The sequence below is a fragment of the Staurois parvus genome, unplaced genomic scaffold (assembly GCF_062004578.1).
Source record: "Staurois parvus isolate SC_StPar_1 unplaced genomic scaffold, SC_StPar_1.0 ptg000025l, whole genome shotgun sequence".
Classification (NCBI taxonomy): Eukaryota; Metazoa; Chordata; class Amphibia; order Anura; family Ranidae; genus Staurois; species Staurois parvus.
In genome coordinates this window covers 11,184,239-11,196,653 of record NW_028317821.1, presented here as the reverse complement: position 1 = coordinate 11,196,653, position 12,415 = coordinate 11,184,239, and the positions used below count along the sequence as shown (strand labels likewise).

General features: G+C 46.6%; 36 non-coding genes across 36 annotated transcripts; all 36 read right to left on the bottom strand.

Moving 5' to 3' along the window:
- Nucleotides 1–222: 222 nt before the first annotated feature.
- TRNAV-CAC (transfer RNA valine (anticodon CAC)) lies at nucleotides 223–295 on the bottom strand. The gene has a single exon. It is a non-coding gene; the product is annotated as a tRNA-Val (tRNA).
- A 117-nt stretch (nucleotides 296–412) lies between these two features.
- On the bottom strand, nucleotides 413–485 carry TRNAV-UAC (transfer RNA valine (anticodon UAC)). Its single transcript has one exon. It is a non-coding gene; the product is annotated as a tRNA-Val (tRNA).
- Nucleotides 486–604: 119 nt separating this feature from the next.
- On the bottom strand, nucleotides 605–677 carry TRNAV-AAC (transfer RNA valine (anticodon AAC)). Its single transcript has one exon. It is a non-coding gene; the product is annotated as a tRNA-Val (tRNA).
- Nucleotides 678–1,275: 598 nt separating this feature from the next.
- TRNAV-CAC (transfer RNA valine (anticodon CAC)) lies at nucleotides 1,276–1,348 on the bottom strand. Its single transcript has one exon. It is a non-coding gene; the product is annotated as a tRNA-Val (tRNA).
- A 117-nt stretch (nucleotides 1,349–1,465) lies between these two features.
- TRNAV-UAC (transfer RNA valine (anticodon UAC)) lies at nucleotides 1,466–1,538 on the bottom strand. Its single transcript has one exon. It is a non-coding gene; the product is annotated as a tRNA-Val (tRNA).
- A 119-nt stretch (nucleotides 1,539–1,657) lies between these two features.
- On the bottom strand, nucleotides 1,658–1,730 carry TRNAV-AAC (transfer RNA valine (anticodon AAC)). Its single transcript has one exon. It is a non-coding gene; the product is annotated as a tRNA-Val (tRNA).
- A 598-nt stretch (nucleotides 1,731–2,328) lies between these two features.
- Nucleotides 2,329–2,401, bottom strand: TRNAV-CAC (transfer RNA valine (anticodon CAC)). The gene has a single exon. It is a non-coding gene; the product is annotated as a tRNA-Val (tRNA).
- Nucleotides 2,402–2,518: 117 nt separating this feature from the next.
- On the bottom strand, nucleotides 2,519–2,591 carry TRNAV-UAC (transfer RNA valine (anticodon UAC)). Its single transcript has one exon. It is a non-coding gene; the product is annotated as a tRNA-Val (tRNA).
- Nucleotides 2,592–2,710: 119 nt separating this feature from the next.
- Nucleotides 2,711–2,783, bottom strand: TRNAV-AAC (transfer RNA valine (anticodon AAC)). Its single transcript has one exon. It is a non-coding gene; the product is annotated as a tRNA-Val (tRNA).
- Nucleotides 2,784–3,381: 598 nt separating this feature from the next.
- On the bottom strand, nucleotides 3,382–3,454 carry TRNAV-CAC (transfer RNA valine (anticodon CAC)). Its single transcript has one exon. It is a non-coding gene; the product is annotated as a tRNA-Val (tRNA).
- Nucleotides 3,455–3,571: 117 nt separating this feature from the next.
- On the bottom strand, nucleotides 3,572–3,644 carry TRNAV-UAC (transfer RNA valine (anticodon UAC)). Its single transcript has one exon. It is a non-coding gene; the product is annotated as a tRNA-Val (tRNA).
- A 119-nt stretch (nucleotides 3,645–3,763) lies between these two features.
- TRNAV-AAC (transfer RNA valine (anticodon AAC)) lies at nucleotides 3,764–3,836 on the bottom strand. The gene has a single exon. It is a non-coding gene; the product is annotated as a tRNA-Val (tRNA).
- Nucleotides 3,837–4,434: 598 nt separating this feature from the next.
- TRNAV-CAC (transfer RNA valine (anticodon CAC)) lies at nucleotides 4,435–4,507 on the bottom strand. Its single transcript has one exon. It is a non-coding gene; the product is annotated as a tRNA-Val (tRNA).
- A 117-nt stretch (nucleotides 4,508–4,624) lies between these two features.
- TRNAV-UAC (transfer RNA valine (anticodon UAC)) lies at nucleotides 4,625–4,697 on the bottom strand. The gene has a single exon. It is a non-coding gene; the product is annotated as a tRNA-Val (tRNA).
- Nucleotides 4,698–4,816: 119 nt separating this feature from the next.
- On the bottom strand, nucleotides 4,817–4,889 carry TRNAV-AAC (transfer RNA valine (anticodon AAC)). The gene has a single exon. It is a non-coding gene; the product is annotated as a tRNA-Val (tRNA).
- Nucleotides 4,890–5,487: 598 nt separating this feature from the next.
- On the bottom strand, nucleotides 5,488–5,560 carry TRNAV-CAC (transfer RNA valine (anticodon CAC)). The gene has a single exon. It is a non-coding gene; the product is annotated as a tRNA-Val (tRNA).
- A 117-nt stretch (nucleotides 5,561–5,677) lies between these two features.
- TRNAV-UAC (transfer RNA valine (anticodon UAC)) lies at nucleotides 5,678–5,750 on the bottom strand. The gene has a single exon. It is a non-coding gene; the product is annotated as a tRNA-Val (tRNA).
- A 119-nt stretch (nucleotides 5,751–5,869) lies between these two features.
- On the bottom strand, nucleotides 5,870–5,942 carry TRNAV-AAC (transfer RNA valine (anticodon AAC)). The gene has a single exon. It is a non-coding gene; the product is annotated as a tRNA-Val (tRNA).
- A 598-nt stretch (nucleotides 5,943–6,540) lies between these two features.
- Nucleotides 6,541–6,613, bottom strand: TRNAV-CAC (transfer RNA valine (anticodon CAC)). The gene has a single exon. It is a non-coding gene; the product is annotated as a tRNA-Val (tRNA).
- Nucleotides 6,614–6,730: 117 nt separating this feature from the next.
- On the bottom strand, nucleotides 6,731–6,803 carry TRNAV-UAC (transfer RNA valine (anticodon UAC)). Its single transcript has one exon. It is a non-coding gene; the product is annotated as a tRNA-Val (tRNA).
- Nucleotides 6,804–6,922: 119 nt separating this feature from the next.
- On the bottom strand, nucleotides 6,923–6,995 carry TRNAV-AAC (transfer RNA valine (anticodon AAC)). The gene has a single exon. It is a non-coding gene; the product is annotated as a tRNA-Val (tRNA).
- A 598-nt stretch (nucleotides 6,996–7,593) lies between these two features.
- On the bottom strand, nucleotides 7,594–7,666 carry TRNAV-CAC (transfer RNA valine (anticodon CAC)). Its single transcript has one exon. It is a non-coding gene; the product is annotated as a tRNA-Val (tRNA).
- Nucleotides 7,667–7,783: 117 nt separating this feature from the next.
- TRNAV-UAC (transfer RNA valine (anticodon UAC)) lies at nucleotides 7,784–7,856 on the bottom strand. The gene has a single exon. It is a non-coding gene; the product is annotated as a tRNA-Val (tRNA).
- A 119-nt stretch (nucleotides 7,857–7,975) lies between these two features.
- TRNAV-AAC (transfer RNA valine (anticodon AAC)) lies at nucleotides 7,976–8,048 on the bottom strand. The gene has a single exon. It is a non-coding gene; the product is annotated as a tRNA-Val (tRNA).
- Nucleotides 8,049–8,646: 598 nt separating this feature from the next.
- On the bottom strand, nucleotides 8,647–8,719 carry TRNAV-CAC (transfer RNA valine (anticodon CAC)). The gene has a single exon. It is a non-coding gene; the product is annotated as a tRNA-Val (tRNA).
- Nucleotides 8,720–8,836: 117 nt separating this feature from the next.
- Nucleotides 8,837–8,909, bottom strand: TRNAV-UAC (transfer RNA valine (anticodon UAC)). Its single transcript has one exon. It is a non-coding gene; the product is annotated as a tRNA-Val (tRNA).
- Nucleotides 8,910–9,028: 119 nt separating this feature from the next.
- Nucleotides 9,029–9,101, bottom strand: TRNAV-UAC (transfer RNA valine (anticodon UAC)). Its single transcript has one exon. It is a non-coding gene; the product is annotated as a tRNA-Val (tRNA).
- A 119-nt stretch (nucleotides 9,102–9,220) lies between these two features.
- TRNAV-AAC (transfer RNA valine (anticodon AAC)) lies at nucleotides 9,221–9,293 on the bottom strand. The gene has a single exon. It is a non-coding gene; the product is annotated as a tRNA-Val (tRNA).
- A 598-nt stretch (nucleotides 9,294–9,891) lies between these two features.
- TRNAV-CAC (transfer RNA valine (anticodon CAC)) lies at nucleotides 9,892–9,964 on the bottom strand. Its single transcript has one exon. It is a non-coding gene; the product is annotated as a tRNA-Val (tRNA).
- Nucleotides 9,965–10,081: 117 nt separating this feature from the next.
- On the bottom strand, nucleotides 10,082–10,154 carry TRNAV-UAC (transfer RNA valine (anticodon UAC)). Its single transcript has one exon. It is a non-coding gene; the product is annotated as a tRNA-Val (tRNA).
- Nucleotides 10,155–10,273: 119 nt separating this feature from the next.
- TRNAV-AAC (transfer RNA valine (anticodon AAC)) lies at nucleotides 10,274–10,346 on the bottom strand. The gene has a single exon. It is a non-coding gene; the product is annotated as a tRNA-Val (tRNA).
- A 598-nt stretch (nucleotides 10,347–10,944) lies between these two features.
- Nucleotides 10,945–11,017, bottom strand: TRNAV-CAC (transfer RNA valine (anticodon CAC)). The gene has a single exon. It is a non-coding gene; the product is annotated as a tRNA-Val (tRNA).
- Nucleotides 11,018–11,134: 117 nt separating this feature from the next.
- Nucleotides 11,135–11,207, bottom strand: TRNAV-UAC (transfer RNA valine (anticodon UAC)). Its single transcript has one exon. It is a non-coding gene; the product is annotated as a tRNA-Val (tRNA).
- A 119-nt stretch (nucleotides 11,208–11,326) lies between these two features.
- On the bottom strand, nucleotides 11,327–11,399 carry TRNAV-AAC (transfer RNA valine (anticodon AAC)). Its single transcript has one exon. It is a non-coding gene; the product is annotated as a tRNA-Val (tRNA).
- Nucleotides 11,400–11,997: 598 nt separating this feature from the next.
- On the bottom strand, nucleotides 11,998–12,070 carry TRNAV-UAC (transfer RNA valine (anticodon UAC)). The gene has a single exon. It is a non-coding gene; the product is annotated as a tRNA-Val (tRNA).
- Nucleotides 12,071–12,189: 119 nt separating this feature from the next.
- On the bottom strand, nucleotides 12,190–12,262 carry TRNAV-AAC (transfer RNA valine (anticodon AAC)). The gene has a single exon. It is a non-coding gene; the product is annotated as a tRNA-Val (tRNA).
- Nucleotides 12,263–12,415: the final 153 nt, after the last annotated feature.

Here is a 12,415-nt window from a genome sequence, read left to right as displayed (position 1 = left end):
TTCCCTGTGTGGAACAAGATAACCAGCTCACCTAAAAGCTTCAAGCAAGGGTTTTCAAGTACTCCTTGTCAACTCACACTCCAGGAGATGAAGAACTGACATTGTGGGGAATGCACGGAAACTCTGACGGAGATGTGCAAATTTCACATACGGCTGTTACACGGGAAAGGCGTGGGACAAGTGTTGAGTCAACCTATGCGGGAAAAAGTTAAAGGTAAGCATTGTTTCTGCCCGGTTTCGAACCGGGGACCTTTCGCGTGTGAGGCGAACGTGATAACCACTACACTACAGAAACCCATTCTTGCTAGTTTTTGTGTCTTCCAAGCTGTAGGTCTATGCTAAAGTACAATGGGTGAAAAAAGCAGAGGAAAGCGGCGTAGACTGTGGCTAAAAGCACAAATGAGGTGCATTGTGTTTCTGCCCGGTTTCGAACTGGGGACCTTTCGCGTGTAAGGCGAACGTGATAACCACTACACTACAGAAACCTAATCTTGGGATTTTTTTTGTGTCTTCCAACCTGAAAGTCTATGCTAAAGTACAATGGGTGAAAAAATCAGCGGAAAGCGGCGTAGACTGTGGCTAAAAGCACAAACGAGGTGCATTGTGTTTCTGCCCGGTTTCGAACCGGGGACCTTTCGCGTGTTAGGCGAACGTGATAACCACTACACTACAGAAACCCACCACGGCTGCCTGCTTTCGGACGTGAGGTCGGAAGCACTGGTCACCTCGTGGGTTACTTTTTGTTTCTGGCTTTTTCATAGCTTGAGTTTCCTTTACCTTCCTTGCAGATTAAAACATTCTCAAAACAGCCGCTACTGCCAAGAAACTGTGAGTCATATACGTCAGCTCTAGCTTTTCTACACCTGTTTCTCAACAGCTCAGCTGAAGATATACACCAATGGTCTTCAGGTTTTCCAGGTCAGCTGACTAGGCAGGAGAGCCAAAGTCCACATTCCCATTGCCTTTGGGTCCAGAAAGTAAGTATATCTAAACACTTAGAGCAATAGGCAGCAGGTTTTGCTGCTCAACTCACATAGGGTCTGCAGTGAAAATTTCCCTGTGTGGGACAAGATAACCAGCTCACCTAAAAGCTTCAAGCAAGGGTTTTCAAGTACTCCTTGTCAACTCACACTCCAGGAGATGAAGAACTGACATTGTGGGGAATGCACGGAAACTCTGACGGAGATGTGCAAATTTCACGTACGGCTGTTACACGGGAAAGGCGTGGGACAAGTGTTGAGTCAACCTATGCGGGAAAAAGTTAAAGGTAAGCATTGTTTCTGCCCGGTTTCGAACCGGGGACCTTTCGCGTGTGAGGCGAACGTGATAACCACTACACTACAGAAACCCTTTCTTGCTAGTTTTTGTGTCTTCCAAGCTGTAGGTCTATGCTAAAGTACAATGGGTGAAAAAAGCAGAGGAAAGCGGCGTAGACTGTGGCTAAAAGCACAAATGAGGTGCATTGTGTTTCTGCCCGGTTTCGAACCGGGGACCTTTCGCGTGTAAGGCGAACGTGATAACCACTACACTACAGAAACCTAATCTTGGGATTTTTTTCGTGTCTTCCAACCTGAAAGTCTATGCTAAAGTACAATGGGTGAAAAAAGCAGCGGAAAGCGGCGTAGACTGTGGCTAAAAGCACAAACGAGGTGCATTGTGTTTCTGCCCGGTTTCGAACCGGGGACCTTTTGCGTGTTAGGCAAACGTGATAACCACTACACTACAGAAACCCACCACGGCTGCCTGCTTTCAGACGTGAGGTCGGAAGCACTGGTCACCTCGTGGGTTACTTTTTGTTTCTGTTTTTTTCATAGCTTGAGTTTTCTTTACCTTCCTTGCAGATTAAAACATTCTCAAAACAGCCGCTACTGCCAAGAAACTGTGAGTCATATACGTCAGCTCTAGCTTTTCTACACCTGTTTCTCAACAGCTCAGCTGAAGATATACACCAATGGTCTTCAGGTTTTCCAGGTCAGCTGACTAGGCAGGAGAGCCAAAGTCCACATTCCCATTGCCTTTGGGTCCAGAAAGTAAGTATATCTAAACACTTAGAGCAATAGGCAGCAGGTTTTGCTGCTCAACTCACATAGGGTCTGCAGTGAAAATTTCCCTGTGTGGGACAAGATAACCAGCTCACCTAAAAGCTTCAAGCAAGGGTTTTCAAGTACTCCTTGTCAACTCACACTCCAGGAGATGAAGAACTGACATTGTGGGGAATGCACGGAAACTCTGACGGAGATGTGCAAATTTCACATACGGCTGTTACACGGGAAAGGCGTGGGACAAGTGTTGAGTCAACCTATGCGGGAAAAAGTTAAAGGTAAGCATTGTTTCTGCCCGGTTTCGAACCGGGGACCTTTCGCGTGTGAGGCGAACGTGATAACCACTACACTACAGAAACCCATTCTTGCTAGTTTTTGTGTCTTCCAAGCTGTAGGTCTATGCTAAAGTACAATGGGTGAAAAAAGCAGAGGAAAGCGGCGTAGACTGTGGCTAAAAGCACAAATGAGGTGCATTGTGTTTCTGCCCGGTTTCGAACTGGGGACCTTTCGCGTGTAAGGCGAACGTGATAACCACTACACTACAGAAACCTAATCTTGGGATTTTTTTTGTGTCTTCCAACCTGAAAGTCTATGCTAAAGTACAATGGGTGAAAAAATCAGCGGAAAGCGGCGTAGACTGTGGCTAAAAGCACAAACGAGGTGCATTGTGTTTCTGCCCGGTTTCGAACCGGGGACCTTTCGCGTGTTAGGCGAACGTGATAACCACTACACTACAGAAACCCACCACGGCTGCCTGCTTTCGGACGTGAGGTCGGAAGCACTGGTCACCTCGTGGGTTACTTTTTGTTTCTGGCTTTTTCATAGCTTGAGTTTCCTTTACCTTCCTTGCAGATTAAAACATTCTCAAAACAGCCGCTACTGCCAAGAAACTGTGAGTCATATACGTCAGCTCTAGCTTTTCTACACCTGTTTCTCAACAGCTCAGCTGAAGATATACACCAATGGTCTTCAGGTTTTCCAGGTCAGCTGACTAGGCAGGAGAGCCAAAGTCCACATTCCCATTGCCTTTGGGTCCAGAAAGTAAGTATATCTAAACACTTAGAGCAATAGGCAGCAGGTTTTGCTGCTCAACTCACATAGGGTCTGCAGTGAAAATTTCCCTGTGTGGGACAAGATAACCAGCTCACCTAAAAGCTTCAAGCAAGGGTTTTCAAGTACTCCTTGTCAACTCACACTCCAGGAGATGAAGAACTGACATTGTGGGGAATGCACGGAAACTCTGACGGAGATGTGCAAATTTCACGTACGGCTGTTACACGGGAAAGGCGTGGGACAAGTGTTGAGTCAACCTATGCGGGAAAAAGTTAAAGGTAAGCATTGTTTCTGCCCGGTTTCGAACCGGGGACCTTTCGCGTGTGAGGCGAACGTGATAACCACTACACTACAGAAACCCTTTCTTGCTAGTTTTTGTGTCTTCCAAGCTGTAGGTCTATGCTAAAGTACAATGGGTGAAAAAAGCAGAGGAAAGCGGCGTAGACTGTGGCTAAAAGCACAAATGAGGTGCATTGTGTTTCTGCCCGGTTTCGAACCGGGGACCTTTCGCGTGTAAGGCGAACGTGATAACCACTACACTACAGAAACCTAATCTTGGGATTTTTTTCGTGTCTTCCAACCTGAAAGTCTATGCTAAAGTACAATGGGTGAAAAAAGCAGCGGAAAGCGGCGTAGACTGTGGCTAAAAGCACAAACGAGGTGCATTGTGTTTCTGCCCGGTTTCGAACCGGGGACCTTTTGCGTGTTAGGCAAACGTGATAACCACTACACTACAGAAACCCACCACGGCTGCCTGCTTTCAGACGTGAGGTCGGAAGCACTGGTCACCTCGTGGGTTACTTTTTGTTTCTGTTTTTTTCATAGCTTGAGTTTCCTTTACCTTCCTTGCAGATTAAAACATTCTCAAAACAGCCGCTACTGCCAAGAAACTGTGAGTCATATACGTCAGCTCTAGCTTTTCTACACCTGTTTCTCAACAGCTCAGCTGAAGATATACACCAATGGTCTTCAGGTTTTCCAGGTCAGCTGACTAGGCAGGAGAGCCAAAGTCCACATTCCCATTGCCTTTGGGTCCAGAAAGTAAGTATATCTAAACACTTAGAGCAATAGGCAGCAGGTTTTGCTGCTCAACTCACATAGGGTCTGCAGTGAAAATTTCCCTGTGTGGGACAAGATAACCAGCTCACCTAAAAGCTTCAAGCAAGGGTTTTCAAGTACTCCTTGTCAACTCACACTCCAGGAGATGAAGAACTGACATTGTGGGGAATGCACGGAAACTCTGATGGAGATGTGCAAATTTCACGTACGGCTGTTACACGGGAAAGGCGTGGGACAAGTGTTGAGTCAACCTATGCGGGAAAAAGTTAAAGGTAAGCATTGTTTCTGCCCGGTTTCGAACCGGGGACCTTTCGCGTGTGAGGCGAACGTGATAACCACTACACTACAGAAACCCTTTCTTGCTAGTTTTTGTGTCTTCCAAGCTGTAGGTCTATGCTAAAGTACAATGGGTGAAAAAAGCAGAGGAAAGCGGCGTAGACTGTGGCTAAAAGCACAAATGAGGTGCATTGTGTTTCTGCCCGGTTTCGAACCGGGGACCTTTCGCGTGTAAGGCGAACGTGATAACCACTACACTACAGAAACCTAATCTTGGGATTTTTTTCGTGTCTTCCAACCTGAAAGTCTATGCTAAAGTACAATGGGTGAAAAAAGCAGCGGAAAGCGGCGTAGACTGTGGCTAAAAGCACAAACGAGGTGCATTGTGTTTCTGCCCGGTTTCGAACCGGGGACCTTTTGCGTGTTAGGCAAACGTGATAACCACTACACTACAGAAACCCACCACGGCTGCCTGCTTTCAGACGTGAGGTCGGAAGCACTGGTCACCTCGTGGGTTACTTTTTGTTTCTGTTTTTTTCATAGCTTGAGTTTCCTTTACCTTCCTTGCAGATTAAAACATTCTCAAAACAGCCGCTACTGCCAAGAAACTGTGAGTCATATACGTCAGCTCTAGCTTTTCTACACCTGTTTCTCAACAGCTCAGCTGAAGATATACACCAATGGTCTTCAGGTTTTCCAGGTCAGCTGACTAGGCAGGAGAGCCAAAGTCCACATTCCCATTGCCTTTGGGTCCAGAAAGTAAGTATATCTAAACACTTAGAGCAATAGGCAGCAGGTTTTGCTGCTCAACTCACATAGGGTCTGCAGTGAAAATTTCCCTGTGTGGGACAAGATAACCAGCTCACCTAAAAGCTTCAAGCAAGGGTTTTCAAGTACTCCTTGTCAACTCACACTCCAGGAGATGAAGAACTGACATTGTGGGGAATGCACGGAAACTCTGACGGAGATGTGCAAATTTCACGTACGGCTGTTACACGGGAAAGGCGTGGGACAAGTGTTGAGTCAACCTATGCGGGAAAAAGTTAAAGGTAAGCATTGTTTCTGCCTGGTTTCGAACCGGGGACCTTTCGCGTGTGAGGCGAATGTGATAACCACTACACTACAGAAACCCTTTCTTGCTAGTTTTTGTGTCTTCCAAGCTGTAGGTCTATGCTAAAGTACAATGGGTGAAAAAAGCAGAGGAAAGCGGCGTAGACTGTGGCTAAAAGCACAAACGAGGTGCATTGTGTTTCTGCCCGGTTTCGAACCGGGGACCTTTCGCGTGTAAGGCGAACGTGATAACCACTACACTACAGAAACCTAATCTTGGGATTTTTTTCGTGTCTTCCAACCTGAAAGTCTATGCTAAAGTACAATGGGTGAAAAAAGCAGCGGAAAGCGGCGTAGACTGTGGCTAAAAGCACAAACGAGGTGCATTGTGTTTCTGCCCGGTTTCGAACCGGGGACCTTTTGCGTGTTAGGCGAACGTGATAACCACTACACTACAGAAACCCACCACGGCTGCCTGCTTTCAGACGTGAGGTCGGAAGCACTGGTCACCTCGTGGGTTACTTTTTGTTTCTGTTTTTTTCATAGCTTGAGTTTCCTTTACCTTCCTTGCAGATTAAAACATTCTCAAAACAGCCGCTACTGCCAAGAAACTGTGAGTCATATACGTCAGCTCTAACTTTTCTACACCTGTTTCTCAACAGCTCAGCTGAAGATATACACCAATGGTCTTCAGGTTTTCCAGGTCAGCTGACTAGGCAGGAGAGCCAAAGTCCACATTCCCATTGCCTTTGGGTCCAGAAAGTAAGTATATCTAAACACTTAGAGCAATAGGCAGCAGGTTTTGCTGCTCAACTCACATAGGGTCTGCAGTGAAAATTTCCCTGTGTGGGACAAGATAACCAGCTCACCTAAAAGCTTCAAGCAAGGGTTTTCAAGTACTCCTTGTCAACTCACACTCCAGGAGATGAAGAACTGACATTGTGGGGAATGCACGGAAACTCTGACGGAGATGTGCAAATTTCACGTACGGCTGTTACACGGGAAAGGCGTGGGACAAGTGTTGAGTCAACCTATGCGGGAAAAAGTTAAAGGTAAGCATTGTTTCTGCCCGGTTTCGAACCGGGGACCTTTCGCGTGTGAGGCGAATGTGATAACCACTACACTACAGAAACCCTTTCTTGCTAGTTTTTGTGTCTTCCAAGCTGTAGGTCTATGCTAAAGTACAATGGGTGAAAAAAGCAGAGGAAAGCGGCGTAGACTGTGGCTAAAAGCACAAACGAGGTGCATTGTGTTTCTGCCCGGTTTCGAACCGGGGACCTTTCGCGTGTAAGGCGAACGTGATAACCACTACACTACAGAAACCTAATCTTGGGATTTTTTTCGTGTCTTCCAACCTGAAAGTCTATGCTAAAGTACAATGGGTGAAAAAAGTAGCGGAAAGCGGCGCAGACTGTGGCTAAAAGAACAAATGAGGTGCATTGTGTTTCTGCCCGGTTTCGAACCGGGGACCTTTCGCGTGTTAGGCGAACGTGATAACCACTACACTACAGAAACCCACCACGGCTGCCTGCTTTCAGACGTGAGGTCGGAAGCACTGGTCACCTCGTGGGTTACTTTTTGTTTCTGGTTTTTTCATAGCTTGAGTTTCCTTTACCTTCCTTGCAGATTAAAACATTCTCAAAACAGCCGCTACTGCCAAGAAACTGTGAGTCATATACGTCAGCTCTAGCTTTTCTACACCTGTTTCTCAACAGCTCAGCTGAAGATATACACCAATGGTCTTCAGGTTTTCCAGGTCAGCTGACTAGGCAGGAGAGCCAAAGTCCACATTCCCATTGCCTTTGGGTCCAGAAAGTAAGTATATCTAAACACTTAGAGCAATAGGCAGCAGGTTTTGCTGCTCAACTCACATAGGGTCTGCAGTGAAAATTTCCCTGTGTGGGACAAGATAACCAGCTCACCTAAAAGCTTCAAGCAAGGGTTTTCAAGTACTCCTTGTCAACTCACACTCCAGGAGATGAAGAACTGACATTGTGGGGAATGCACGGAAACGCTGACGGAGATGTGCAAATTTCACGTACGGCTGTTACACGGGAAAGGCGTGGGACAAGTGTTGAGTCAACCTATGCGGGAAAAAGTTAAAGGTAAGCATTGTTTCTGCCCGGTTTCGAACCGGGGACCTTTCGCGTGTGAGGCGAACGTGATAACCACTACACTACAGAAACCCTTTCTTGCTAGTTTTTGTGTCTTCCAAGCTGTAGGTCTATGCTAAAGTACAATGGGTGAAAAAAGCAGAGGAAAGCGGCGTAGACTGTGGCTAAAAGCACAAACGAGGTGCATTGTGTTTCTGCCCGGTTTCGAACCGGGGACCTTTCGCGTGTAAGGCGAACGTGATAACCACTACACTACAGACACCTAATCTTGGGATTTTTTTCGTGTCTTCCAACCTGAAAGTCTATGCTAAAGTACAATGGGTGAAAAAAGTAGCGGAAAGCGGCGCAGACTGTGGCTAAAAGAACAAATGAGGTGCATTGTGTTTCTGCCCGGTTTCGAACCGGGGACCTTTCGCGTGTTAGGCGAACGTGATAACCACTACACTACAGAAACCCACCACGGCTGCCTGCTTTCGGACGTGAGGTCGGAAGCACTGGTCACCTCGTGGGTTACTTTTTGTTTCTGGTTTTTTCATAGCTTGAGTTTCCTTTACCTTCCTTGCAGATTAAAACATTCTCAAAACAGCCGCTACTGCCAAGAAACTGTGAGTCATATACGTCAGCTCTAGCTTTTCTACACCTGTTTCTCAACAGCTCAGCTGAAGATATACACCAATGGTCTTCAGGTTTTCCAGGTCAGCTGACTAGGCAGGAGAGCCAAAGTCCACATTCCCATTGCCTTTGGGTCCAGAAAGTAAGTATATCTAAACACTTAGAGCAATAGGCAGCAGGTTTTGCTGCTCAACTCACATAGAGTCTGCAGTGAAAATTTCCCTGTGTGGAACAAGATAACCAGCTCACTTAAAAGCTTCAAGCAAGGGTTTTCAAGTACTCCTTGTCAACTCACACTCCAGGAGATGAAGAACTGACATTGTGGGGAATGCACGGAAACTCTGACGGAGATGTGCAAATTTCACGTACGGCTGTTACACGGGAAAGGCGTGGGACAAGTGTTGAGTCAACCTATGCGGGAAAAAGTTAAAGGTAAGCATTGTTTCTGCCCGGTTTCGAACCGGGGACCTTTCGCGTGTGAGGCGAACGTGATAACCACTACACTACAGAAACCCATTCTTGCTAGTTTTTGTGTCTTCCAAGCTGTAGGTCTATGCTAAAGTACAATGGGTGAAAAAAGCAGAGGAAAGCGGCGTAGACTGTGGCTAAAAGCACAAATGAGGTGCATTGTGTTTCTGCCCGGTTTCGAACTGGGGACCTTTCGCGTGTAAGGCGAACGTGATAACCACTACACTACAGAAACCTAATCTTGGGATTTTTTTTGTGTCTTCCAACCTGAAAGTCTATGCTAAAGTACAATGGGTGAAAAAATCAGCGGAAAGCGGCGTAGACTGTGGCTAAAAGCACAAACGAGGTGCATTGTGTTTCTGCCCGGTTTCGAACCGGGGACCTTTCGCGTGTAAGGCGAACGTGATAACCACTACACTACAGAAACCTAATCTTGGGATTTTTTTCGTGTCTTCCAACCTGAAAGTCTATGCTAAAGTACAATGGGTGAAAAAAGTAGCGGAAAGCGGCGCAGACTGTGGCTAAAAGAACAAATGAGGTGCATTGTGTTTCTGCCCGGTTTCGAACCGGGGACCTTTCGCGTGTTAGGCGAACGTGATAACCACTACACTACAGAAACCCACCACGGCTGCCTGCTTTCAGACGTGAGGTCGGAAGCACTGGTCACCTCGTGGGTTACTTTTTGTTTCTGGTTTTTTCATAGCTTGAGTTTCCTTTACCTTCCTTGCAGATTAAAACATTCTCAAAACAGCCGCTACTGCCAAGAAACTGTGAGTCATATACGTCAGCTCTAGCTTTTCTACACCTGTTTCTCAACAGCTCAGCTGAAGATATACACCAATGGTCTTCAGGTTTTCCAGGTCAGCTGACTAGGCAGGAGAGCCAAAGTCCACATTCCCATTGCCTTTGGGTCCAGAAAGTAAGTATATCTAAACACTTAGAGCAATAGGCAGCAGGTTTTGCTGCTCAACTCACATAGGGTCTGCAGTGAAAATTTCCCTGTGTGGGACAAGATAACCAGCTCACCTAAAAGCTTCAAGCAAGGGTTTTCAAGTACTCCTTGTCAACTCACACTCCAGGAGATGAAGAACTGACATTGTGGGGAATGCACGGAAACTCTGACGGAGATGTGCAAATTTCACGTACGGCTGTTACACGGGAAAGGCGTGGGACAAGTGTTGAGTCAACCTATGCGGGAAAAAGTTAAAGGTAAGCATTGTTTCTGCCCGGTTTCGAACCGGGGACCTTTCGCGTGTGAGGCGAACGTGATAACCACTACACTACAGAAACCCTTTCTTGCTAGTTTTTGTGTCTTCCAAGCTGTAGGTCTATGCTAAAGTACAATGGGTGAAAAAAGCAGAGGAAAGCGGCGTAGACTGTGGCTAAAAGCACAAACGAGGTGCATTGTGTTTCTGCCCGGTTTCGAACCGGGGACCTTTCGCGTGTAAGGCGAACGTGATAACCACTACACTACAGACACCTAATCTTGGGATTTTTTTCGTGTCTTCCAACCTGAAAGTCTATGCTAAAGTACAATGGGTGAAAAAAGTAGCGGAAAGCGGCGCAGACTGTGGCTAAAAGAACAAATGAGGTGCATTGTGTTTCTGCCCGGTTTCGAACCGGGGACCTTTCGCGTGTTAGGCGAACGTGATAACCACTACACTACAGAAACCCACCACGGCTGCCTGCTTTCGGACGTGAGGTCGGAAGCACTGGTCACCTCGTGGGTTACTTTTTGTTTCTGGTTTTTTCATAGCTTGAGTTTCCTTTACCTTCCTTGCAGATTAAAACATTCTCAAAACAGCCGCTACTGCCAAGAAACTGTGAGTCATATACGTCAGCTCTAGCTTTTCTACACCTGTTTCTCAACAGCTCAGCTGAAGATATACACCAATGGTCTTCAGGTTTTCCAGGTCAGCTGACTAGGCAGGAGAGCCAAAGTCCACATTCCCATTGCCTTTGGGTCCAGAAAGTAAGTATATCTAAACACTTAGAGCAATAGGCAGCAGGTTTTGCTGCTCAACTCACATAGAGTCTGCAGTGAAAATTTCCCTGTGTGGAACAAGATAACCAGCTCACTTAAAAGCTTCAAGCAAGGGTTTTCAAGTACTCCTTGTCAACTCACACTCCAGGAGATGAAGAACTGACATTGTGGGGAATGCACGGAAACTCTGACGGAGATGTGCAAATTTCACGTACGGCTGTTACACGGGAAAGGCGTGGGACAAGTGTTGAGTCAACCTATGCGGGAAAAAGTTAAAGGTAAGCATTGTTTCTGCCCGGTTTCGAACCGGGGACCTTTCGCGTGTGAGGCGAACGTGATAACCACTACACTACAGAAACCCATTCTTGCTAGTTTTTGTGTCTTCCAAGCTGTAGGTCTATGCTAAAGTACAATGGGTGAAAAAAGCAGAGGAAAGCGGCGTAGACTGTGGCTAAAAGCACAAATGAGGTGCATTGTGTTTCTGCCCGGTTTCGAACTGGGGACCTTTCGCGTGTAAGGCGAACGTGATAACCACTACACTACAGAAACCTAATCTTGGGATTTTTTTTGTGTCTTCCAACCTGAAAGTCTATGCTAAAGTACAATGGGTGAAAAAATCAGCGGAAAGCGGCGTAGACTGTGGCTAAAAGCACAAACGAGGTGCATTGTGTTTCTGCCCGGTTTCGAACCGGGGACCTTTCGCGTGTTAGGCGAACGTGATAACCACTACACTACAGAAACCCACCACGGCTGCCTGCTTTCGGACGTGAGGTCGGAAGCACTGGTCACCTCGTGGGTTACTTTTTGTTTCTGGCTTTTTCATAGCTTGAGTTTCCTTTACCTTCCTTGCAGATTAAAACATTCTCAAAACAGCCGCTACTGCCAAGAAACTGTGAGTCATATACGTCAGCTCTAGCTTTTCTACACCTGTTTCTCAACAGCTCAGCTGAAGATATACACCAATGGTCTTCAGGTTTTCCAGGTCAGCTGACTAGGCAGGAGAGCCAAAGTCCACATTCCCATTGCCTTTGGGTCCAGAAAGTAAGTATATCTAAACACTTAGAGCAATAGGCAGCAGGTTTTGCTGCTCAACTCACATAGGGTCTGCAGTGAAAATTTCCCTGTGTGGGACAAGATAACCAGCTCACCTAAAAGCTTCAAGCAAGGGTTTTCAAGTACTCCTTGTCAACTCACACTCCAGGAGATGAAGAACTGACATTGTGGGGAATGCACGGAAACTCTGACGGAGATGTACAAATTTCACGTACGGCTGTTACACGGGAAAGGCGTGGGACAAGTGTTGAGTCAACCTATGCGGGAAAAAGTTAAAGGTAAGCATTGTTTCTGCCCGGTTTCGAACCGGGGACCTTTCGCGTGTAAGGCGAACGTGATAACCACTACACTACAGAAACCTAATCTTGGGATTTTTTTCGTGTCTTCCAACCTGAAAGTCTATGCTAAAGTACAATGGGTGAAAAAAGTAGCGGAAAGCTGCGCAGACTGTGGCTAAAAGAACAAATGAGGTGCATTGTGTTTCTGCCCGGTTTCGAACCGGGGACCTTTCGCGTGTTAGGCGAACGTGATAACCACTACACTACAGAAACCCACCACGGCTGCCTGCTTTCAGACGTGAGGTCGGAAGCTCTGGTCACCTCGTGGGTTACTTTTTGTTTCTGGTTTTTTCATAGCTTGAGTTTCCTTTACCTTCCTTGCAGATTAAAACATTCTCAAAACAGCCGCTACTGCCAAGAAACTGT